Below are 17,452 nucleotides of genomic sequence, written 5' to 3'. Positions count from 1 at the left end.
TTAAAAAGTTACAGAAAATGTTGTGATGAGAAATATATAATTAATAATTTGAATATTACTAAAAATATAATATTATACATGGATGAAATCTCTATCAGACAGGGTTTGAGAAGCCAACTAGTAAGTATGACACAAACTTGTTCTCCAAAGGGCAAGTTCTATCTGTACGTGGAAAGAATCTCCTGATAAGTAAACAAGTGCCTTGGGTATCTTAGGATATACAAATCAAGTCAGCTACGCTCAGACTTCGAGTACGGCACAACCCCTCTTTGCTCGATTATATAACTAGGGTAGGGGTACGATCAACAGAAGAGAATTCAAATTAGCTCTACTCTAGGAGATCTAGCCTTAAAGCTCTAGAGAACTCCTCTATAAGCTCGAAAGACCCATTGATTAGTTTAGGTTTTAGATCTATACACATTACATTGTAAGCCTTTATTCAAATTAATACAAGACTTAAGACAACACATAGTACGTAGGGCTATTATCCTTCAAGAGACCTAAATATGTCTACATGCATATCCTTTTATTTACGATCTACAGTTGATAGCTGCCGGACAGGTGATCCCTATCCCCATACAAATACTCCATTATCGTTTTACTAAACCTCGACAGCTGCCACTGACCATGGGGATCAACCAGACATTTTCATCTACTGACAAGATCATGTTTGCTAAGGCAGGTTTTTTCAGACGAGTGGTTCTACAACAACTTAGGCCTCGAGATGTATGTACAACCTAGCTAGGTGAACACGGATCACAAGATCGGATCTCATCTTCCGGTGATCGAGTTCCTCAACTCGTGAGCCAGTTTCTTTCACCCAAGTCCATATCTTGTAGATCTTCATCTGTAACTACATGTCATGGTAGCTCACACTACCAAAACACTTCTTATCAATATCAGTTAATTTCAGAGGGAGAGAATCACATTGATGTTATGAATTTCTCCGATGAGGAAATCTACTCCAGTGACTCAGAAATCTACAACGTCAAAATAGGGGAGATAACCAGGACAAAAGATGATCCAGAAGAAGTTGAAAACAATAATGATGACGAGGAAATGGCTCTTTCCTAGAGACAGGCTGATGCCGAGGCAGCTACCAAGAAAGATGAAGCCATCAAGGCTTCTAATGTCACCAAGGTTGGTGGTGGCACAACCCTCGGAAGTCCTCCTTCGACCACTATGCCCACCGCGAAACATAAGAACTGTACCAAACCTAATGGAAAGGGCATTGCTGGTACGTCTTCTCGAAGACTCTTCAACTTGAGGAATCCCAGTGAACGAGATTCTGAATTCCAGTCACCCACCGCTTAGCAGCTAGAGAGGGCTAATATTCTAGTAGCAGCACCTCCTGCCAATATGGTAAAGACACAACAATTTCAAAGGTGGCTCAATAACATTGATACCTTTTTTAGTGATGTGCAGAAGCATGCTGAGGCATCCTAGCAACTAAAGCTCCAACTCAGGTTAACAACTCTAATAGATCACCTCATGACCATTATCGGGGAATGATCGTTGACAACAAATCCGAGATATACTGGACGACGGTCGCGTTGATCTACGTTTGTTGTATGTATCGAATGAACTAAAGAACATAAGGATTTATCTAGGTCCAGGCCTCCCGTGGGATAACATCCCTATATCATATGTATTTTCTTATGAATTGGGTGAACTTGTTACAGAGTGTTCTCTATCCTCCTTCTCAAAACCTCATCCTCCCTTTATATAGCAGGGAAAAGAGGAATACATACAAATAGACCATACCAAATGCTGCAACAAACCTACCCCTAACGAAGCAAACTACCCTTAGCCCATCATGACATCAGATAGGCATTCCCGCTCTGCCTTGATAATCTTGCACATCCTGTACCGTCACCAAATGCTGTCACACTCACCGTCGAGGCCCTCCCGTAGCATTAAATGCTATAGGACAGATAATTGCTCCACCACGCTTGCCCACAACCTCGCTCGTTGAAGGGGAGTGCCTGGAGAAGGCAAACACTTAAGTGGATGTCATTAAATGTTCCTGACAGGTTAGGTGAATATTTGCCCTGTGACCAGGGGGCTGGTCGCACGAGCCCTGCCTTGGTCGCGCGATAAGTCATGTGGCCATGGAAATATCTATTGTTGCATGACATTTGGTGGTGTGGGGCCCACCTTGTGTGGCACCCCCTTATCTATTACACCGACAGTAGCCCCCAAGCTCTTTTAGCTTAGTAGCCAATCAAATACTCGGGTTTTGACCCCTTGCACTATCATCCCATTTGCCCTTTAAATCTGTCCATTGCTCTAGGGGTGCGCAACCAATATGTAGCATACTTTGGTCCCGATCTCTTCGCAGTAATCTCTAAAAACAATACTGGCAAACTGGGTTATGTTGTCCGTAATTATACTGTTTGGACTGTTAAACCGCACTAGCAGCCCTCATATGAACTTGATCGCTAATGCGGTGGTGATCTTCCTGATGGGCTCGGTTTCAATTCACTTAGTGAATTTGTAGACTGCCATGAATAGGAATTCAAAACGCCAAGAGTCTTAGGGAATGGTCCCATGATATCGAGCCCCTAGGGAGCAAAGGGCCAAGAGGTGATATGGTTTGCAGTGCTTGGGCTGGTAGGTTAGTCTGTCGACCATAGTACTGATATGACTCGCATCGTTTCACTAGCTCGCAAGCATCCTGGAGGGCTGTGGGCCAATAAAATCTACAGGAACGCTTTTATGACCAGAGTGTGGTATAAAGCATGACTACCACATATGCCTCCATGGATATCAGAGAGCAGCGCGCTCCCTGCTTTCTGAGTGATGCACTTCAGTAAAAGACCGTTGCTCCCCCTGTGATAGAGACGTCCCTCTACTAGGGAGTATCTGGGAGCTTGCCATGTGACATTTTCTGCTGATGCATCATCATCAAGGATTGCTCAATTATGAATGTATGCCAAGATTTGATCCATCTTGGTCGTACCTAAATCAAGCTGGGCGACCACATGATGACCACCTGAGGACTGCACCAAAGGAGGTGTTGCCTCTAAAGGCATTTCCTCATATGCTCCATTTTCAAGCGGAGCATCCCCTTCACCTTGACCCGAGACCACGATGGGTGGTCATGTGAGTCTTTCTTCAAAGACTCCTACCGGGAGAGGTGCGCGAGAAGAAGCTAAACGGGCCAGCTCATCGGCAAGAAAGTTGTTCCTGCACAGGACATGCTTGACCTCGAAATCAATAAAATGTTGCTCCAGCCTTCTCACTTCAGCGAGATATGCCACCATTGTCAGGTCAGAGCATTAAAACTCCTTTTGCACTTGGTTTACAACTAGTAGCGAGTCCCCTTTCACTAGCATGCATTTTATACCAAATATGGAGACTGCTCTCATTCCTGACAAGATGCCCTCATATTCTGCAACATTGTTAGTGGCATGAAAACATATTTGAACTATGTACCTGAGGGTGTCACTGGTAGGTGAGGTCAAGACCACTCCAGCTCCCGCTCTCTTCAGTGTGAATGACACGACAAAGTGCATGGTCCAGTGCCCTTCCACCTCTACTTGTGTTCCTGCTCGGGCTCAAAGGACGACCATTCGGCCACAAAATTGACAAGCTCTTGGGACTTGATAGTCATTTGGGGATGAACTGAATATCAAACTCCCCGAACTCTACTACCTACTTCGTTGTTCTTCCTGTTGCATCCTTACTATGAAAGATTTCCCTAATTGGAAGCGAGGAGATTACCTTGATTTTGTGGGCTGAAAGTACTGCCTGAGCTTGCGAGAGGCCATCAACATGGCATACATCAACTTTTGTGCTTGTGGGTACTGAGTCTTCGCGTCGTGCAGGACCTTACTGACGTAGTACACTGGTCACTAAGGACCTTCATGCTCGACGACTATGACTGCACTCGCGACTTGTTGGGTAGCTGCAGCATGGAGCAAGAGCTCCTCATCTGGTCAGGGAGCTTTTAGTATAGGAGGGGAAGAGAGGTATCTTTTGAGATCTTGAAGGCCGCCTTTGCTTCTGGTGTACACATGAACCGCTTTTCTTCAGGAGCTTCAAGAGCGATAACCCCTTCTCTCCCATCCTTGAGATGAACCTGCTCAAAGCTGTCACACACCCAATTAGTTTTTGTATCTCCTTTAACCTGATCGGGGATCCTATCTGGTCAGTGGCTCTAATCTTATCAGGGTTTGCTTCTATTCCCCGACTAGACATGATAAATTCGAGAAACTTCCCTGATGGAACTCCGAATGTGCACTTCTTCGGGTTCAGCTTTATGCGGTACTTCTGAAGGTTGTCGAATATTTCCTAAAGGTTCGCGACCAGGTCATCCTTAGTCCTGATTTTTACGACCACATCGTCAACATATGTCTCGACATTTCTATTGAGCTATGATTGAAGAATGAGTTGAATACATCACTGGTAAGTGGCACAGATAATTTTCAAACGAAAAGATATTTTTACATAGCAAAAGATCCCGAAGGGCGTTATAAAAATAGTTTTATCCTAATCTACCCTATTCATGCTAATCTGATGCTACCCTGAATGAGCATCTAAGAAACTCAGCAGATCGCTACCGACAATTGAGTCCATAAGCTGGTCGATTCAGGGCAAAGTGAATAGATCCTTAGGGCATGTCTTTTTGAGGTCGGTGAAGTCGACGCATATCCTCCACTTACCATTGAGCTTCCGAACTATGGTCGGGTTAGCCAACTACTTTGGGTATTGCACCTCTCGGATGAAGCCTGCTTTTAGGAGCTTGTCGATCTCCTCATGGAGTGCTTCCTTTTGGTTGGGTAGGAACCGACACGCCTTTTGCTTTACTAGTCACGTGTCAGGTCGTATTGACAACTTGTGCTCGATCACGTCCCTAGGGACCCCGAACATATCAGATGAACTCCAAGAAAAGACATTCGTGTTTTCTTGGAGGAAAGTGATGAGCACAAGTTTCTATTTAGGGTCCAGGCAGGCCCCAATTTGGATCGTCCTGGATGGGTCGATATCATCTAGGCATACTGCCTTGAGCCGATCATCGAGATTGGCGATGATGTGGACCTTCAGAGGGTAACCACTAGGCCTGACGTTCTTGGGTTACGACCCGAGAGTCAGCTTGACCATGTCGAGGCTCCTCTTGTCACAATACAGGGTCGTTTATGGATTTCCCAAAATAGCGATAGCTCCTTTGTGACCAGAGATCTTGATCGCTTGGTATGGATAGTGGGCAATGGCTATGAATTGGGCCATCGTTGGTCGCTTTAGGATCGAGTTGTAAGTGTTCCCAAAGTCCGCCGCATCGAACAAGACCTTCTTAGTCTAGAAGTTGTTCAGTGAATTGAAGGTGACAGGCAGCTCGATCTGCCCCAATGGCTTGGCTCAGGAGCCGGGGTGATCCCAAAGAAGAGAGGAGATGATTTCAATGCACTCCTTAGAATCTGTAGGGCGTCTAGCGTGTCAATGAAGAGGAGGTTGATGGAGCTTCCTCCATCGATCAGTACACACCCCATTCGAATGTTGTGCACTATGGGCTCGACCATGATGGGGTAGAGTCTAGGGCGCTTGACGTAGACAGGGTGGTCCGCCTGGCTAAAGGTGAGGGGTACCTCTGACCACTTCAGACGTGGACTTAGACTCGGTACGGTTGTGTATACCTTGCGGACCACTGACTTGTACTCCCTATTAGAGGATTATGTCGTGGCACCCCCAAAGATATGGTAGCATGTGCTCAGCCTGCTGGAAACCCAAAGCTGATTGGTTAGGATTGACCCTGTCTTCACCATCGTCACTACGCATGGGTTTGTGATTACCAAGCTCCTCATCGATGATGCCTCGCATGGCTTTACATTCGGTCACATCGTGTGCGCCAATACAGTAGATTGGGCAGTAGCCTCTGCCCTTCTTTTTGTCCTTCTTCTTGAAGTGTCGGCATGGTTGGCCGGTTTGCACGACTGCCATGACGTTAAGTGGCTTGGCCTTGTGCTTGTCCTTCTTCTTCTCCTTCCAGCCGCCCCCTTGGAAGAGGCAGGTTGGTCAGAGGTTGGTTGCGGCTTCGTGCTGATCTGGCACTCTTGGGCCTCAACGGCCTGCGCACACTTGTCTGCATGCTCGAAGAGCTCAATGGTGCTCCAGACTTCCTTAGTGGCTAGCTTTTCAGCCATTTTCTGGTCTCTGATCCCCATCCAGAACGCTATGACCACAGACTTGCCCGTGATCTTTGGAATGCTATTTCAGCATTCGGCGAAACATTGGATGTAGTCTCATAGTGACTCGCTTTGTCGCTGCCTGATCTGGTACATGTCATCTTCGACCCCTGGTCGAGCATCGGTTCCCTAGAAGTTAGCAATTAACAGATCGTATAAGTCTTCCCAGGAATGAACTGAACCACAAAGGAGGTTCATGAGCCATGGCCGAGGTGAATCGATCAAGGCGGTCAGAAAATATTTCACCATGACCTTCTCGTCGCCTCCCGCGGCCTACACCATGGTGGTGTAGATCTGCAGGAACTCCTCTGGGTTTGGTTGAGCTATCGTATTTTTTTGACTAGGATCGGTTGGAACTTGTCCAGACAGCAGACCTCTTGTAGCCAGGCAGTGAAAGCTTTACACCCTGTCCTGTAACAGGGAGCCGCTCACCGATCGATAGTTCCATACGGCCGGGGAGGGAACCGACGGTTGTAGGGAAAATGGCCCTATTAGGCCATGTTTTGTGATTTTAGTGATTAATGATAATATAGTCAATGGGACTAACATGTTTACCAAGAATATATGTTAGTATGTCTCATGGATGCAATACATGAAGAAGCCACCGAAGATGGGATAAAATTTGGTTGAATTGAAAAAAGTCTCAGGAGAAATGAACTCACCGGATGGTCCGATGTTCACATAAATGAACATACCAGAGCATTGTGACCAGAGGTATTTGACCTCACCGGAAGGTCTGGTGCCAAGTGTTTGCTAAACATCAGAGTATTTTTTAGTGACATGTGTGCAAAATTGACACAAATCCTACACTGGATGGTCCGATGTGATGGAAGTGCATACACCAGATAATAAATAGTGCAAAGTGGAAGAAGAAGCAGAAGACCCCACCGGATAGTCCAGTGATTGATTTAAACACACCGGAGGCAAGCACTAGAGTATTGTTGAAAAATGGGAGAATACAATGACCTCACCGGAAGGTCCGGTGCTCTAAGGATCATCTCACTGGAGTAATATTTCCAGAGAGGGTTGCATTTGGCTCAAATGGCTGAGGACTGCTCATCGGATAGTCCAGTGATAAATTGATAAGCACCGGAGAAGGCACCAGAGCAATTTACACAGAGAAGATATTGGCTTGGATGGCTAAGGTATCCGGTGATGATGTTGTAGTATACACCATAGTCTCTGGTGTTCACAATGGCTTGAGTGGGGTTCCAACGGCTAGTTTGTGAGAGTGTACTCATTAGATGATCCAGTGCTAGTACTACTATTCTCACCGGATCATCCGGTGTTAACAGTTTTTAGAGCCGCTAGGTTAATGGCTAGTTCACGGGTTTGAGGCCATAAATACTCCTCCACTCAGTCATTTGAAGGTGTGGCATGCTGCTGGAGTTTAGAGAAGTTCATATACATATCCAAGTCACCAAAGTACTTAAAGTGATCATCCAAGGCAATTAAGCAAAAGATTAGAGAGTGATTAGTGCTTATAGGCCTAGAGAGTGTGTTGCTAGGTGCTGCCTAGAGAGTGGATCAAGGAGTGATCCAAGCTTGTATCTCTTGGTACGCTGGTACCTTGGAGTCTTGGTGACTCATCGGTAAACTTACTGACCCTTCAACTTGGTGTGGAGCGATGACGAGAAGCGTGTATGAGGACGCGGAGACCCGTGCCTTGGTGGCTCAAGCTCCGAAGTGATCACAGTGGCAAGGAACCGGAAGAGAGGCTAGTGGTGAGACCATGCCTTGATGGCTTGGTAGCTCATCCAGGTGGAGGCCTTGTCTTTATGACTTGGTGGCTCAAGAGTTGTGACTAGGTGCCGACCGGGAGCATATCCTTTGTGGAGCTCCAATGTGGACTAGGGGTGGCATTCATACCACTGATACCACGGGAAAAATCCTTGTGCCGAGTTTGCTCTCTCTACCTTATTTACGTTTCCGCATTTTACAAGCGATTTGATCAGTAGAGTAGACAAGCGATTTGATTGGTAGAGTAGACACGCTAGAAAAATCTAGAGCATATTTAGGCAGAAATTGCTATAGATTTATCTTGTCTTATTTTTGGAGCCAAAATAGTTCTGAAAGCCTAATTCACCCCCCTCTTAGGACGTCACTAATCCCTACAATGGTCTCATAGCCTTAGCGAGGGGATGGAGGAGTACGATGCCCCCCTACGAGGGGAAGGCGAGTGGCTGGGCCGCTTGCCCTTTTTGTGTTCTCACTGTGTATGGTCCTCCTATTTCTGGGTGGCCCTCTGGTCCCGTATTACATCGCGAAGGTCGCGGTGGCAAAACGAGTGATGTAGGTCAGTGGGTGGACTGCCCCGACATAGTGGGGGTCTCCTCGTACTCCCTGTTACTGAGGGAGAACGTGTTCCCTCCAGCCGTGAACCCTACCGACCACCACCTCGACCACTCCTTGTGGTGGATGGGGTGACGGCTGCCACGGTTTGGCGTCGAGCTTTCTCTATCAAGAGGGTGAGATTGCGTAGGCATGACGCTACTGGTGAACTCTCTACCATCACCGATGGGTGGCTAAGAAGTACTCACGCAGTCTGTAGGTTATGCGTGGGGGTTAGGGCCTTGTAGTCGAGCCGCTGACCGCAGAGTGGTGTGACATCGTGAGGGGGAGCCCTAGCGCTCGTGTTTCGTGTGCAACGCGACGACCTTGAAGACGATGCTGCAAACGTCTCAACCTCGAGTGGGCGCTGCTCCAGGTTGCGCTGTAGTTGATGGGGGCAATATAGGACCACCTCCATGCTTGGCACTAGGCTGGTTTCCCTCTTGGCCTATGGCATGGGGCTCACCTCTGGTTCCTACAACATGAGCATCTCTGCAGCCCCCGTTTGCATGGTGCGCCATGCAGACTTCACATTCAATCTCGGAATCCTCTGATTTTGTCTCGGTGTCCTTTGACTTTATCTCGGTGTCCTATGCTTGGAGTACACCAGGCTCGTATGAGTCGTACCCCATGACAAAAACCTCACGATGGCCGGTGTCGGTGACATGGGAACCAGGGGTCCCCGAGTCCCGAGGCTAGGATAGCAGAATGCCACATGGCGCCTTCCCTTGGGGACCATCTCCCCGAGGCCCGAGAAGACCCAGTTCTGGGAGGGGTGCTCGGGGCTATGAACAGTGGTCCCCGAGTACCCATAGTTCCCCGAGGACCCAAGAAGACCTAGTTCCAGGAGGGGCGCTCGGGGCCATGAACAGTGGTCCCTGAGTACCCGGAGTTCCCCGAGGACCCGAGAAGAGCCAGTTTCGGGAGGGGTGCTCAGGGCTATGAACAGTGACCCCCTGAGTACCCGGAGTTCCTCGAGGACTGAGAAGAGACATATCTGGGAGAGGGCGCTCGGGGCTATAAATAATAGTCCCCGAGCACCCAGAGTTCCCCGAGGACCTGAGAAGCCCCTTACCTGTGGACCCCACAAGGGCTTAGCGATGAGGTGTCAATTGGTGAGAGGCCCGAAGCTGCATTTAAGAGGGAGCGTGGCTTGTCACTTCCAACCACTCCCCCCACGCCTGTCGTACTGAGTACATCAGTCCCTACCACCGCCTGGCAGGAAGGCGTGGGGATATTTAATGCGACGGGTCCCATCGCACGTCACCCTACGCGGCTTGGAGATATCGTCACTGGGCTCGAGGCATATCGCCTGCCGCCTTGCTGTGTTAGACCTGCTTTGACCGAGCGGGTATGCGGGGTTGCCCGGCGGCTGCCTGGTGAGCCCCCCTCTGCACTTGCTAAAGTTGGCGTAATGGGCGACAGGACCGGCCGAGGGCGCATTTTCAACCACCTGTAACGTCAAACTGCAGCCCCATGATAGTTGCTTTCCATTTATGGCTCATGAGAACTCGTGCTCTCCTTTCTGGGCACGCCAAGCCTCCCTCGACGGGATAAGGGGGGGGGTGCACTCTGGAGAAGTACAAGATGAAGTAGAAGTCTTAACACACCAGAACGAATCAAAGAAGAAGAAGCTCTAGCACACAGTTAGAGGTCAGCACTTGAAGACTGAAGCTCTAGACTTAGACAAAAAACCTTGTAACACAAGAGATCCAGAGAAAGGCATTCCCAGAGCATTAATAGCATACACACAGGAGTAGGGTATTACGCTCCGTGCGGCCTGAACTTGTCTAAAATCCCTTGAGCATTTACTCCCACTAGCAGACGATCATCCGTCCCGCGTACATCTCACATATTCGCATTAAATCCACGTACGAGGTAGATTCAAAATCATCCCCCAGACTGAATCTCAAAGGGGGTCCCTCAGGATCCTCGCTTGAGGAATTCATCCTCCGATAGCCGAGGTCCTCGAACTGGGACTCTGCGGCCGTCATGGATCAAGACATGGGTAGCCAAGCCATAGTTTCAAAATCTAAAGAAAACATAAAAACATGCCCTTACCTGGCATGCCAACTGTCAAGGAGATGATCACTGATAATGAATCCAGGGTATACTAGACGGCCAGCATGTTGATCTACATTTCTTGTGGGTGTGTATCGAATGAACTCAAGAAGAAAAAGATTTATCCAAGTTCAGGTCTCTATGGAATAACATCCATACGTCCTATGTATTTTCTTATAGATTGGATGAACTTAATACATAGTGTTCTCTATCCTCCTTCTTGAACCCTCCTCATCTCTTTATATAGCCAAGAAAAGAGAAATACATAAAAACAGACCATGCCAAACGCCGCGGCAGACCTACCCCTGACGAGGCCAACTACTTCTAACCCATCATGTCGTCGGATAGGTATGCCCACTTTGCCCTGGTCGTCCTACACATCCTATCCCGTCACTGAATGCCGCCACTCTCATCGGCCAAGCCGTCCCATAGCATTCAAAGCTACGGAACGAGTCGCTGCTCCACCACACCTGCCCACGACCTCGTTCACCAAAAGGGAGTTCCTACGGAAGAAAAATACTTGAGTGAATGACATTAAATGCGCATGACATGTTAGATGGATACCTGCCTTGCCCTGTCTGCGACTAGGGGTTGGTTACACGAGCCCCACCCTGGCCGCACGATAAGTCCTGTGGTCTTGTAAATATCTACTGCCGGTTGACATTTAACGATATGGGGCCCATCTTATGGGGCACCCCCTTATCTATTACACTGACAACCATCAACACGACGAGGGGAACAGTCTGACCTACAACGCCACATCGAGAACTGATATATATAATTTGAATGTTACTAGAAATATGTATTATCTAGGAATAGAATCTCCATCATACACGTATCTTGCTTCCATGACATAGGGTTCCATAAGCCATCCCGGTAAGTGCGACACAAACTCATTCTCTAAGGGTAAGTTCAATCTGTACATGAAAAAAATATCCTTTGATAAGGAAACAAGTTCAGGCTAGCAACAGGGTTTAGATCCCTTGTACGTGGATTTTTTTCTTCCACTACATATCTCAAGCAACATGTTTGTAACATTAGTTTAACATTTTTTTCAAACTTATGCATAGTTGATGTTTTTAGAGGTGAAGTAAATGAACTAAATTATTTAGTGTGCCACGCCATTATACCTTACCACAACACATGTTATGAGACTATCCGAATCCAACCAAATTGATCAAATTTGTCTTCAAATTAATGTAGCATTTGCTATATACATTTGGTTAACAGTAATGAAGAAAGTTCCTTTTTCAAAAAATGTATTCAAGCCGGTTTGAGTTTGCATTCTATTCCTCTTAAACACTAATACAGTTGTGAGTGTGACCACTATTTCATTTATAATTCTTGCCGCCTACTTACAAGGAGAAAGAGAGGTTAGGAAATTGGGCAACATCTCTTGAGTCTTCCCCTCCCCTTGTAAGGAGATGACGAAGCAAGGGAGAACCAATCCCGTTGTCGATCTTGATGGGTTCCTCTTCTTTGGCTGCCTTCCCAGCGCCGGAGGGGAAGGGGAACTTGAGACTCATCGACTGGTGTAGATACTAAACTTCTAGTAGGGTCTTGTAGCTTATGTTAGGGTCCCTGTCAGAGGATGAACTCCTCAAGCGGGGATCCGTAGGGACCCCCTTTGAGATTTGGCCGGGGGGATGATTCTGAATCTACCTCGTGCGTGAATTAAATGAGAGTATATGGGAGATGCAGGCGGGATGGATGATCGAATGCTAGTGGAAATAAATGCTCAGGAGATTTTAAACAGGTTCGGGCCGCCCGGAGCGTAATACCCTACTCCTGTGTGTATGCTATAAATGCTCTGGGAATGCCTCTATGAGGATCTCTTGTGTTAGAAGGATTTCTGTCTAAGTCTAGAGCTTTGTGTATCCTATCTTTGTTAGCTTGTCTGCGTCTGTTGAACTTCTTGAACTTATCTTCTATCACCTCACTTCAACCTTGTTAGACTTGTTCTTCTGTCCGACCTCCTCAGACCTTGTTCTTCTCCAGGGTGCCCACCCCTTCTTATATCCCGTCGGGGCGGCCTAGCGTGCCCAGAAAGGAGGGCGCAAATCCCAAGGCACAATAAATGAAAAAGCAACCATCATGGGCTGCAGCTTGACGTTACGGGGGGGGGGGGGGGTTGAAAATGCGCCCCCATCCGGTCCTGTCGTCATCATGCCGCTTTTCAGCGGGTGCAGCAGGGGGGCCCACTGGGCAGCGACCGAGCTACCCTGCGTGCCCGCCCGGTCAGAGCAGGCCTGACACAGCAGGGCAACAGGCGATATGCCTCGAGCCCAGCGACGATATCTCCAAACCGCGCCGGATGACGCGCGATGGGACCCGTCGCGTTAAATGCCCCCACGCCTCCCTGACGGGAGTTGGCAGGGACTGACAACACGCGTGGTGGGAGTGGTTGGAAGTGACAGGCCATGCTCCCTCTTAAATGCAGCATCGGGCCTCTCACCAATTGACACCTCACGCTGAGCCCTTGTGGGGTCCACCGGCAATGGGTTTCTCAAGTCCTCGGGGAACTCTGGGTGCTCGAGGACTACTGTTCATAGCCCCGAGCGCTCTCTCCCGGATATATCTTTTCTCTATCCTCGGGGACCACCGTTCATGGCCCTGAGCGCCCTCTCCTGGAACTGTCTTCTCGGGTCCTCGGGGACCTCGGGTATTCGGGGGCCACTGTTCATGGCCCCGAGCACCCTCTCCTGGAACTGTGTCTTCTCGGGTCCTCGGGGAACTCGGGTATTCGGGGACCACTGTTCATGACCCCAAGCGCCCTCTCCTGGAACTGTGTCTTCTCGGGTCCTTAGGGAACTTGGGTGCTTATGGACCACTGTTCATGGCCCCGAGCGCCCTCTCCCAGAACTTGGTCTTCTCGGACCTCGGGGAGATAGTCCCCGAGGGAGGGCACCTCGTGGCATTCTGCTGTCCTGACCTCGGGACTCGAGGACCCCTGGTTCTCATTTCACCGACAGCAGCATTCGGGCCCATTGGCAGGCGATGGCCCAGAGACTACGGATGGGGCCCTTATTTCTTCGAGGTTGATCCCAGCATCGATGCCACGTGGCTTGTTCTCAGGCACGAGAATCTTGCTGTCTTTGCAGTCTTCCCTGCCCAGGCTTTTGGTACGGCCCAGGTGGGAAACCGAAAGGACGTGTGTCCTTCTGACTTCCGAGGAGAGTGATATTGAGGCAGGAGGCGCGCGTGGCAACCGCGCGGATCGAGGGTAGTGCGCCTGGCAACCGCATGGATCGAGGGAGATGTGCCTGGCAACCACGCCGATCGAGGGGAATGCACTTCGCAGATTGCGCCGCGGAAAGTGCCGTTTAAAATCCCCAGGATATAAAAAGGAGAGGAGGAACGAACCGTTGCCCCCCACGCCATTCTTGCGATCGCCACCTCCTGTCTTCTTCTTCTTCCTTGCGCACCGGAACCTCTGTCTTCAGCCCGCAGTGCACCCTTCTTCTCATCTCCCCTAGCACACTCCCCACCCTTGAAGAATGCCGAGGGCAGGAAGCGGTCGCCGGGACACGTCGAGCTCCGACAGCGTCCTGTCGAAGTCCTGCATCATGAATGAGGAGGGGGCAGAGAAAGTCCGCAAGCTAATGGTGCCCGCCGGCCAGCGGGAGGCGTCGGTGGTGACGCCGGCGAACTTTCCGCCCTCCACGCGCCGGTCGGAGCGGATCGTGAAATTCGTGTCCATCGTCGCCGCCGGACTGGTGCCACCATTCTCGACGTTCTTCCTCCAAGTGCTGGACACGTTCGGTGTCCAGCTGGCCCACCTGAGTCCGAACTCGGTGGTGATCCTGGTAATCTTCGCCAACTTCTACGAGATGTTCGTGGGAGTGCCACCGTCGGTCGCGCTCTTCTGGCACTTCTTCGTCCTTCGAGCGGTCGGGAAGAAGAAGGGGTCCGCCGAGGTGGAAGTTGTCGGCTTCTGCAACTTCCGCTTGCGGGAGGGGCTCGGCGACGTCTATATCCTGCAAGTGCTGCGCGGCAAATGGGAGGACTGGCGCCGGAACTGGGTCTACATCGACGTCAGCCCCCATGACCGCCTCACATTGCCCCAAATGCCGGCGGAGCCCCACAGGCTGATCTGGGAGGCGGCCCCCCTCGGAGGACGAGTGCCTACGCCCGGTGCTGAACCGCATCGATGACCTGCGCCGGGCGGGGTTGACTTCATCGATGGTGGTCGGCGACTACCTGCGCCGCCGTCTAGCCCCTCTGCGGGAGCGTGCCCGCTTCACCTGGATGTACACCGGCTCGGGCGACCTGACGAGGACCTGCTAGCTGTCGGAGGATGAACTCCTCAAGCGGAGATCCGGAGGGACCCCATTTGAGATTCGGCCGGGGGGATGATTTTGAATCTACCTCGTACGTGAATTAATGAGAGTAAATGAGATGAAGACGGGATGGATGATCGGATGCTAGTAGAAATAAATGCTCAGGGGATTTTAGATAGGTTCAGGTCGCACGGAGCGTAATACCCTACTCCTGTGTGTATGCTATCAATGCTCTGGGAATGTCTCTCTAAGGATCTCTTGTGTTACAAGGATTTCTGTGTAAGTCTAGAGCTTCGTGTATCCTATCTTCGTTAGCTTGTCTGCGTTTGTTGAGCTTCCATAACTTGTCCCCGTCTTCTAAAACTTGTCAAGCCTCTCCTTCTTCTCCGGGGTGCCCACCTCTTCTTATATCCCGTCGGGGTGGCCTGGCGTGCTTAGAAAGGAGGGTGTGAGTCCCAAGGTGCCATAAATAGAAAGCAACCATCATGGGCTGCAGCTTGACGTTACCAGGGGAGGGGGGAGGGTTGAAAATACGTCCCCGACCGGTCCTGTCGTCATCATCCCACATTTCAGCGGGTGCAACAGGGGCCCACCGGGCGGCCACCGAGCAACCCCGCGTGCCCGCCCGGTCAGAGCAGGCCTGACACAGCAGGGCGGTAGGCGATATGACTCGATCCCAATGACGATATCCCAAGGCGCGCCGGATGACACGCGATGGGATCCGCCGCATTAAATATCCCCACGCCTCCCTGCCAGGTGGTGGCAGGGACTGACAGTAGGCGTGGGGGGAGTGGTTGGAAGTGACAGGCCACGCTCCCTCTTAAATGCAGCATCGGGCTTCTCACCATCTGACACCTCACCGCTGAGCCCTTATGGGGTCCACCGGCAAGGGGCTTCTCAAGCCCTCGGAAAACTCTGGGTGCTCGGGGACTACTGTTCATAGCTACGAGTACCCTCTCCCGGATATGCCTTTTCTCGGTCCTCGGGGAACTCGGGTACTCGGGGGCCACTGTTTATGGCCCCGAGCGCCCTCTCCCGGAACTGCCTTCTCGAGTCCTCGGGGAGCTCGGGTATTCGGGGACCACTGTTCATGGCCCCGAGTGCCCTCTCCCGGAACTGTGTCTTCTCGGGTCCTCAGGGAACTCGGGTGCTCAAGCACCACTGTTCATGGTCCCGAGCACCCTCTCCTGGAACTTGGTCTTCTCGGACCTCGGGGAGATAGTCCCCGAGAGAGGGCGCCACGTGGCATTCTGCTGTCCTGGCCTCGGGACTCAGGAACCCCTGGTTCCTATGTCACCGATAGTCCCCCCATTGCGGCTTTCCTGTATGAGATTTTGTGTTTCCTGTCGATCCATCTTCAACACGTTTTTCGGCGATGATGTAAAGGGGATTTGTCACCTCCAAGGAGACTTTGGTGATGTCGATGAGCTCTCCGGAGGTATTTGGAGGTTTAGGTTCCTGGTGACCTCGGATATAAGGTATGAGTTTTTGTCCTTCCCTCACAACTCCGGTGGCGGTATGCTGTGTTCGAAAGGTAAGTTTTTATTCGTCTTCTTGCGAGTGGGATGGAAATATTGGATACCCCTTTTACGGGTTCTAGTAGTGGGGTTGTATTGTCCTGAAATATTAATATAAACTCCACCCATTTTTTTTTAAAATCTTAGAAAGAGAGTCCAAACGTTTATATTGGCATCTCTCTCTTTTTTTTCTTCCAAATTTGCTAGTTCTCAGGTGGTTGAGATTTTGCAGATATCTTGGGCATATTTTACAAACAAATCAAACGTGCGTCTAGAATATTTTTTCTTGAAGTTGGAATATTTTTTTATTGAAGCTAGAATATTATTCTTATCATATAGAATATTTTAAGGGAACGGGAGATGGATGGAGAGTGGATAAGGTTAAAAAGTAAGAGGATGATCTAGATAGTCGAATTCACATTCAACGGTTGAAAAAGTGATCGGGAGATAAGTAAAATCTCAATCAGCTGACGAGGAGACAAAACTATTGTTTTTGACCTTTCTACTGGGCATGACGGACAATCTTAGGTCCTATTTGGTATAATTTATTGCTAGTTTTATTTTTAAGAAATTATAAGTTAAAACAAATAAGCTAGCTTATTGTTGTTTTAAAAAAAATTAGTTTTCGATGAAATAAATTAAAAACTGATAAACTAGTTGAGAGTGACTTTTAAAAAAATATTATGTTAAGAACTTTAAAATTTCTTATAAAAACTATCAACTTTTGACATAAGTTATAAACAACTTTCATAAAAAAAACCGTTTATCAGCAAAAACACTAAGTTTCAGCCGTAGGCCTTTACTGAAACTGAGCCGAGTGTTGCCCTCCGCAGGCCGATCGAAGTTGGGCTGGAAAGCGATCAGTGGGTCATGTTTTCCTTTGAGATGCATTGGCGATGGGCTAACATTTAATTACAACTTCTTTTCTGACCACCAAACTGGAGACGGGCCTTCCCATATCATGTCCAAATGTGCCCACCGGCCCAAAGTCCAAACCCATTTCATCAAGGCCCAAAAGCACCACCCACTTCCCGTCCAACGAAACAAACGCACCCAAACCCAACAACCGGCGCAAAGA

The sequence above is a fragment of the Phragmites australis genome, chromosome 2 (assembly GCF_958298935.1).
Source record: "Phragmites australis chromosome 2, lpPhrAust1.1, whole genome shotgun sequence".
NCBI lineage: Eukaryota > Viridiplantae > Streptophyta > Magnoliopsida > Poales > Poaceae > Phragmites > Phragmites australis.
The sequence above is the reverse complement of the archived record's forward strand: the minus strand, read 5'-3'. Positions refer to the sequence as shown.